Source organism: Aotus nancymaae, unplaced genomic scaffold (genome assembly GCF_030222135.1).
Source record: "Aotus nancymaae isolate 86718 unplaced genomic scaffold, 86718_ANA_hifiasm-v0.15.2.pri h1tg000020l, whole genome shotgun sequence".
Taxonomy (NCBI): domain Eukaryota; kingdom Metazoa; phylum Chordata; class Mammalia; order Primates; family Aotidae; genus Aotus; species Aotus nancymaae.
In genome coordinates this window covers 67588897-67598562 of record NW_026988432.1, presented here as the reverse complement: position 1 = coordinate 67598562, position 9666 = coordinate 67588897, and positions in this window count along the sequence as shown.

The following is a 9666-nucleotide window of genomic DNA, read 5'->3' as shown; positions in this document are numbered from 1 at the left end:
GCCTCCCGGGTTCAAGTGATTCTCCTGCCTTAGCCTACCCACTAGCTGGGACTACAGGCATCCAGCACCATGCCTGGCTAATTTTCGTATTTTTAGAGAGACAGGATTTCACCTTATTGGCTGGGCTGGTCTCGAACTCCTGACTTTGTGATCGGCCTGCCTCGACCTCCTAAAGTGACAGGATTACAGGCTCAGCCATTGCGCCGGGCCCCCATTTTTTTAAAGCTTTACTGAAGTATACTTTACATACCACAAAATTATACACATTTTAAGTGTATAATTCAGTAAGTTTTACTAAGTATGACCATCACATACACAGTCCAAGTCCAGTCTTAGAACACTTCCATCGTCCTGCGGAGGTGCCCTGTGCACATTACTTTCCATTTTACCCCATTTTTCACCCCCGCCCCAGGCAACCAGAATCTGCTTTCTGTTTTCTTGTTGGGACAAATGTCATCCTGCAATATGCAGTGTTTTGTATCTGCGTGCTTTTTGAGGCTCACCATGTGGTAGAGTGTCAGTACTTCATTCCTCCCGTCATGTCATTCATTTTGTATTCCTGGCACCCCACTTAGCAGGTGCTCAGAAGGGGTGAAGAATCTCACATGGAGACCAGATGCCCTTTCAGACAAGGGCAGCTATATTTTTAGTAGAGACAGGATTTTGCCACGTTGGCCAGGCTCGTCTGGAACTGCTGACCTCAGGTGATCCACCCGCCTTGGCCTTCCAAAGTTCTGGGATTATAGGCATGAGCCATCGTGCCTCACTTGACTTTAAAAATATAAAATTATAGTAAAAATATACCAAGTGATTTCAAAACCTGTGAAATTATTTTTCATGAAATCTTTAGACTTGATGGAATCTAATTTTTTGTATGACCTGTAGTGTTTCTCAAGTGAGATTCCTTCAGTAACAAGGATGGGGCACCACTGAGCCATCTGGATGCCTTGGATAGTTAAGTCATTGCATACCACCAAAGGAATCATGGTCATCCCTGGAGCTGCTGCGGACTAGGTGCTGATTCTCTGCGATAGACTTTTGAACCTAAAAGCAAAGGGCGGTAATGAAGCCTGACAAATGTGGAATGTGGCTTGCTGAGGATGCTGTCACTGGCCTGTGGCTGGACAGCTTATAAATGATGTGGCACCATGAGCTGGCATAGCATCCAAATGACAGTACAAATTGGAAACCTGGCTTCCTGGCTGGACTCTGTGCAGTTTTTCCCTTGTTTTATCTATTGAAATCCCTGATTGTTTTCCTTTGAGGATTATAGACCTTTATCTTTCTTTCTATACTTTAAAAAAAATGTTTTGTTATGCTGTTAGGCGAACATTTGATTGGAAATCAATTTACATTTGTTTTGAGGCAGAGTCTCACTGTGTTGCCCAGGGTGGAGTACCGTGGCGAGATCTTGGCTCACTGCAACTTCTGCCTCTTGGGTTCAAGAAATTCTTTTGCTTCAGCCTCCCAATTAGCTGGGACTACAGTTGTGTGCCACCATACCTGGCTAACTTTGGTATTTTTTTATTGACATAGAGATCCTGCTCTCTTGCGCAGGCTGGTCTTGAGCTCCTGGTCTCAAGTGAGCTTCCTGTGTTGGCCTCCCAAAATGCTGGGGTTATAGGCATGAGTCACCACACCTGGCCTGCTTAAATTTTTTTTTTTAATTTTAATTTTGTTTTGTTTTGAGACAGGATCTCACTCTGTCACCTAGGCAGGAATACAGTGGCTGATCTTGGCAACCTCTGCCTCCTGGGCTCAAGCAGTTCTGCTGGCTCAGGCTCCTGAGTAGCTAGGACTACAGGCGTGCACCACCACACCCAGCTAATTTTTGTATTTTTAGTAGAGACAGGGTTTCACCATGTTGGCCAGGCTGGTCTTGAACTCCCAACCTCAGGTGATCTGCCTGCCTCAGCTTCCCAAAGTGTTGGGATTACAGGTGTGTGCCACTGTGCCTGGCCTTAAATCTTTTTAAGACAAACTTCTTTTTTTTTAGATGGAGTCTCACTCTGTTGCCCAGGCTGGAGTGCAACGATGCAATCTCGGCTCACTGCAACCTCCATCTCCTGGGTTCAAGTGATTCTCCTGCCTCAGCCTCCCGAGTAGCTGGGATTATAGGCACAGGACAAACTTTTTACTATGGAAATTTCAGAACTATGCAAACATGAAGAGATTAGAATACTGAGAGCCAGTGCCACCCCCACATTAACAGTTACCCTCCGGCAGCCAGTCCAGGGTCCTCTGTGTCCCCACCCACTGTTCCTAACTCTGAGTTATTTTAGGCAAATCCCAGACATCATGTAATTTTCTCCTTTTTCATCTTCTCAACACTGCCTGTGCTTAGAGAGCCCTTTGTTACTCCTTTCCATTCCCCAGCACAGAAACCAGCTTCCCTTAGCCCACTGGGCAGACCCATCACACACATGGTGTCAGAGTGTTTAGGATGCATGTGTGTGGGGGGTGGCAGCAGGGCCTCTTGCCTCCACATGCTTCAGGGTAGCAGATGATGCAGGGTCCTCTGCCTGGATACCTGTTGCTGACTATGAGAGATGAGAGTGCACATAGAGATGTTCTGTCCCCCTCAGTGTGTAAGCCCTCTGACTTCCTTTCTTCCCTGTCAACTAGCAAAATTTTCTGTTCTGCCTATCTTGGACCCTTTGTCCCATAACTCCTTTGTGCCAATTCTCTCATGGTTCTTGTCTCCCCACCTTTGCACCCTGGGACCATTTCAGTGACTCCTACCAGGCAGCCTGATGGCAAGTGGCTGTTCTCATTGACCTGGCTTCTCCTTGAGATTGGGGATGAGGAAAATCAAACAGCAATAACCATTTCCTGGGTGTCCTGGCTGTTTATAGTAGGCCGTGTACTAGGGATTAACATAAAAACAACAACAATAATGAATCTCACTTAAACTTTACAAACGGAAGCCAAACAATCCCACCTCTATTTTATAGACATGAAAAGAGAGGCCCCAAAAGCTCAAGCAACTTGCCCTAAATCATATCCCTAGCAGAGAGGCAGTATTAAAACCCAGAATTCTTAACTGGTACCCAGCAGTTCTTCCACAATCTTAACAATTACCCTCTACTCCTCCTTGGGCCCCCTACCTCCAGAAGCCTGGCCAGCCAAGACTCACATCCTCAGGTGAGTTGCAACCATCAGAATTGGTTGTTTCTAAAAAATCCTTCAAAAAATCAATAAATCCAGGAGCTAGTTTTTTGAAAAGATCAACAAAATAGACCACTAGCCAAATTAATAAAAAAGAAAAGAGAGAAGAATCAAATAGATGCAATAAAAAAACGATAAAGGGGATATCACCACAGATTCCACACAAATACAAACCACCACCACAGAATACTGCAAACAACTCTAAACACACAAACCAGTAAGCCTGGAAGAAATGGATAAATTCCTAGACACTTGCACCCTCCAAAGCCTAAACCAGGATAAAGTTGAAACCCTGAATATACCAATAACAAGGGCTGAAGTTGAGGCAGCAATTAATAGCCTACCAACCAAAAAAAGCCCAGATCCAGATGGGTTCACAGCCGAATTCTACCAGACATACAAAGAGGAGCTGGTCCCACTCCTTCTGAAACTATTCCAAACAATCCAAAATGAGAGAATTCTTCCCAAATCATTTTATGAGACCAACATCATCCTGATACCAAAACCTGGCAGAGACTCAACAAAAAAAGAAAACTTCAGGCCAATATCCATGATGAACATAGATGCAAAAATCTTCAATAAAATACTGGCAAACAGATTGCAACAGCACATCAAAAAGCTTATCCACCATGATCAAGTAGGCTTCATCCTGGGGATGCAAGACTGGTTTAACATACACAAATCTATAAATGTAATCCACCACATAAATAGAACCAAAGACAAAAACCACATGATCATCTCAATAGATGCAGAGAGGCCTTTGACAAAATTCAACAGCCCTTTATGCTAAAAACTCTCAATAAACTAGGTATCAATGGAACGTATTTCAAAATAATAAAAGCTATTTATGACAAACCCACAGCCAATATCATACTGAATGGGCAAAAACTGGAAGCATTCCCTTTGAAATCTGGCATTAGACAAGGATGCCCTCTCTCACCACTCCTATTCAATATAGTACTGAAAGTTCTAGCCAGAGCAATCAGGCAAGAAACAGAAATAAAGGATGTTCAGTTAGGAAAGTAGAAAGTCAGATTGTCTCTATTTGCAGACAACATGATTGTATATTTAGAAGACCCCATCGTCTCAGCCCAAAATCCCCTGAAACTGATAAGCAACTTCAGCAAAGTCTCAGGATACAAAATCATTGTGCAGAAATCACAGGCATTCCTACATGCCAGTAACAGAGAGAGCCAAATCAAGAACAAATTGTCATTCACAATTGCTACAAAGAGAATAAAATACCTAGGAATACAACTAACAAAGGATGTAAAGGACTTCTTCAAAGAGAACTACAAACCACTTCTCAAGGAAATAACAGAGGACACAAACAGATGGAGAAACATTCCATGCTCATGGGTAGGAAGACTCAATATTGAGAAAAGTGTCAGAATGCCCAAAGTAATTTATATATTCAATGCTATCCCCATCAAGCTCTGTGACCCTCTTCACAGAACTGGCAAAAACCACCTTAAACTTCATATGGAACCAAAAGAGAGCCCGCATAGCCAAGACAATTCTAAACAAAAGAAAAAAGCTGGAGGCATCACGCTACCTGACTTCAAACTATACTACAAGGCTACAGTAATTAAAACAGCATGGTACTTGTACCAAAACAGAGATATAGGTCAATGGAACAGAACAGAGGCCTCAGAGGCAACAGCACACATCTACAACCATCTGATCTTTGACAAACCTGACTAAAACAAGCAATGGGGAAAGGATTCCCTGTTCAATAAGTGGTGTTGGGAAAACTGGCTAGCCATGTGCAGAAAGCAGAAACTGGACCCCTTCCTGATACCTTATGCTAAAATTAACTTCAGATGGATTAAAGACTTAAACATAGGTCTAACACCATAAAGCCTCTAGAAGAAAATCTAGGCAAAACCATTCAGGACATAGGCATAGGCAAAGACTTCCTGACTAAAACACCAAAAGCATTGACAACAAAAGCCAAAATAGACAAATGGGACCTAATTAAACTCCAGAGCTTCTGTACAGCAAAAATCATTAGAGTGAACCAGCAACCAACAGAATGGGAAAAAAATATTTGCAATCTACCCATCTGACAAAGGGCTAATATCCAGAATCTACAAAGAACTAAAACAGATTTACAAGAAAAAAAACAAACAAACCCATTCAAAAGTGGGTGATGGACATGAACAGACACTTTTCAAAAGAAGACATATATGAGGCCAACCAACACATGAAAAAATGCTCATCATCACTGGTCATTAGAGAAATACAAATCAAAACTACATTGATATACCATCTCATGCCAGTTAGAATGGCGATCATTAAAAAATCTGGAGACAACAGATGGTGGAGGGGATGTGGAGAAATAGGAACACTTTTACACTATTGGTGGGAGTGTAAATTAGTTCAACCATTGTGGAAGACAGTGTGGCGATTCCTCAAGGACCTAGAAATGGAAATTCCATTTGACCCAGCAATCCCATTAGTGGGTATATATCCAAAAGATTAGAAATAATTCTGTTATAAAGACACATGCACACGTATGTTCATTGTGGCACTGTTTACAATAGCAAAGACTGGAACCAACCCAAATGCTCATTGATGATAGAATGAACAAGGAAAATGTGGCACATATACACCATGGAATACTATGCAGCCATCAAAAACAATGAGTTCATGTCCTTTGTAGGGACGTGTATGAACCTGGAAACCATCATTCTCAGCAAACTGGCACAAGAACGGAAAAACAAACACTGTGTGTTCTTACTCATAATGGGGTGTTGAACAATGAGAACACATGGACACAGGGAGGGGAGCATCATACACTGGAGTCTGTTGGGGGAGAATAGGGGAGGGACAGCAGAGGGTAGAGAGGTTGGGGAGGGATAACATGGGGAGAAATGCCATATGGGTGATGGGGGGATGGAGGCAGCAAACCACATTGCCATGTATGTACCTATGCAACAATCCTGCATGTTTTGCACATGTACCCCAGAACTTAAAGTGCAATTAAAAAAAAAAAAATAAAACGAGGGATAGATATATATATATAAAAGAATTAGTTGTCTCCAGGCTACTGCTGTTTTTTTTTCTTTTTTCTTCTCACTCCTGCTGGAACACTAGGCTGTTCCTTTGTTGAAATTCTTAGAAGAGCAGTAATATCCATGAGAACTACAAATCCTTACAGTCACATCCTACTTTACAGTTTTTACAAAATACTGTTATATACCATCTGATTTAATGCCACCAACAACTCTACAAGGTGTTGTCACAATCACTTAGTGACTGAAAGGGATTGATATAATGGCAGAAAAAAGAAAGAAAGAAAGAAAAAGGCAATATTGGAACTTAAACTCAGTCTTCTGACTCTAAGCTCTGAGGTTTTGCCATGAATCAGCAGCTGCCAGCAACCAAAACCAGAGGCAGAGGTAGAAAAGTAACATTAAGTAGGCAGAAACTGTATGCTGTGTGGTTTAGAGTCATACATCCTCACATGTCTGTTAGTGTTAAGAAGTGCACCAGTACCTCTCAGACTTTTATATCAATGTGTCCTCATGGCAGAAGGCAGCCTTTCTGTTAAATCTGGGAATTTATCAGAAAGAGGACAATCTAAGCTTCATTTCAGAGAGAAGTCTAATATACTCTTAGAAACCTATGTGACTGTCATCCCCAAGTACATTCTCTTGAGAGAGAATCAAAGCAAACTGATCTTCCAGAAAGATGTCCCACATTTATCCTGTGGCCCTCTAAGTACCCCAGATTGAGATAATACGAGGAAGATTCAAGCTGTCAAGTTCAGTTTCCCAAGATCTGTTCCACAGAAGATGAGCAGATCTCACTCCTGAGACCATTGACTGAAGGGCAGTCTGGTGGTTCCAGAACCATGGAGAATTTGAAGATGAGGTACAGAACTCAGAAAAAAATGTTAAAGTCTCTCTAGAGAGTAGAAGTCTGGGAGAAAACCAAACCAAACCCGTTCTCCCATTGTCACCCAGAGACACTGTCAATGTTTTGAGCTCACAGGGAAGTGTAGGCTTTTCACACTGTCAATGTGTATGTTAAGGGAGTAAAACAGCCTGAAACCTCTTGATCTTTGGTCCCATAGTCTCCATTCCCCTTCTAGCTGGAAACTTGTTTTGTGACCAGAGGAACCAGAAGTGGGTGAGAATGCTTAGGGGACTGGGTTGTAAGATCAAAGGCTGGTCTTGCAGCAGTAATGACAGTTCCTAGGGGGACTGCGACATCACTACGTTCCACTCCTCCCAGGGGAGGGGACCACATCAGCGCAATGCCTGAGTCACTGCTCCATAATGGGGGAGGGGAATGCAGGGCTGGGACCCAGGTCCTTGGAGACGCCAGCGCAAAGAGCCCAGGGAGGTTGAGCTTGAGGCAGCAGGAGGGGAAGGCAGAGTCTGCAGCAGGGAGACCCAGGAGTCACCAGCCCAAGGTGAACCAGAAATGACTGGTGAGGGCAGAGGCTGGGGCTGGGGGACCCAGGTCCTTAGAGACATGAGCCCAAAGAGCCCAGGGAGGTCAAGCTTGGGGCAGCAAAAGGTGATGCCCAAGAATGGAGCAGGGAGCCTAAGGAGTTACCCAACCAAAGTCACCATGGCAAGCAGGGCAGGGGCTGGGCTACTTGCTGAAGGGGTGGGGCTGACTGACAAGACTTTGGTGGGGGGAGCCCAAAGGCACCGGGTTTGGGGGGCCTAGTCTGGTGTGCCTCAGAAGTGGTATGGACTCTGGCGGCGATCTTGCCATCAGAGGGGATCTCTGTGCATTTTACCTTTTTCCTAGCTGAGGCCAATTTGCTCTGTCGAGTTTCTTCCAACATCAACATCTCGGGGTGGGGAAGGGGGTGGGGTTGGGACCACATCAGCAAAATCCAAGCAAGTACTGGTAAGCAGCTCCAGTCACCTACCAGGCAGTGTGTGACCCCACTAGAATGCAGAATAGGGGTGTGGCCTTAATACTCCAAGCCCATTGGTCAGTGAGAAAGATGAAAGGGAAAGGAGAAGTGGCCAGGCAGCAGCTGTCCAGAGGAACCTGTGGCATCACAAGGAAAGCTGCCCATGAAACTCCTGTCCCCACACACTCTGAGAGAGGGGAGGGCCCCCACACTCCAGGAGAAGGGAGGGGCTGGCTTTTGCTTTAAAAGCTTTAACTCTATCAGAGCATGCAGCCCCATGTTTGGGGAGGTGACAGTATGGGGAGGTGACAGTGTGGGAAACAATCCCACCTAAGCCAAGGCCTCATGGAGCCCAGGGTTCCCAAGGGCCAGGAGAGCCTGGAGCCCACCCTGACACCCATTGGAAAGCTGAAGTCCACACCTGCAGGAGACCAGGAAAGGGGTTCAGCCTCCATTGCACCTGCAGTACGGTGAGACAAGCACAGGTGTGCGCCCTGCTTCCAACCAGCCTCGGGGGCAGCAAGCAGATCTTCTGCCTGAACTTCCTCTCCTGCCTCCCCCAAGCAGAGGAGAAGGGGCAGCTGCCCATCAGGTCTTTGCCTAGATTGAAGCCACTGAAGCTAGGTCCCAACAGGTGAATGTGACCCCTGACTATCCCAGGCCTGACCCAAGGCAGTCATGTCTCTGGTGAGGACCTGGTGGACAGATGTGATGTCTCCAAGTGGCTCTATAAACCTCTTACTGAGGATAATCAAGGAAATGGGCAAGATCATCATGCTCAGCCAAGAACCTGGCAGGCCCGAGGGAAACCAGGGACAGACAAAAGTCAGTTTGGTTCCAGGCCTGGCCCTGGAAGGATGGTGGACTAGGCACCAGCCACGGTGAACGGGAATGGACGGCCACGGGCTGGGTGGCCAGGGCTGTCAGCTCCCGCCGCACCTGTAGAATGTCCACCCAGGCCTGACTCTGCGCTCACGCTTCTGCCTAGAGCCACAGCTGCCTGGACACCGGCCTGAAGTAGGGATGGTGGTAGGAAAGGCACTTGTAGCCACATGTGGGCACGTAAGCATGGGAGAGAGGGGTATTGTGCCACAAAGAGACCATAGAGGCCAAGAACTTAAGCAGATGTGACACCATCAATAAACCCCCTGGTCCTGGGTCACATCAATTAAGTCAGAGCCTACCCTGACCCTGAAGCTACAGCTCAGTAGGGTTCAGATTCACAAAGAGATGTTAGTGCTGGGCAGGGAGCCCAGCCTGCTTGTGATGTCCAGCAAAGCTGTGTGCTGGACAAGAGTCTCTGAAGATGAGTCCAAGACAAGGACAGCTGTGCCTGGGCAGGGAGTGGGGGAAATGCCCAGGGGACTGGCATTTAACTGAGGCCTGAGGATCTTTAACCAGGTGGGGTGAGGAGGCTGAGGACCTTTAACCAGGTGGGGTGAGGAGGCTGAGGACCTTTAACTAGGTGGGGTGCCAGGTCAGGACGTGCAGAAGAGAAGGTGGCATGGCAGCAACTGCCTGAGGCCAGGCTGTAAACCTAGGGGCCACCTTGTGTCACCTAAACCATGCTGCTACCCAGACACCATCCTTCACATGCGAGAGGCAGGGCTGGGAGG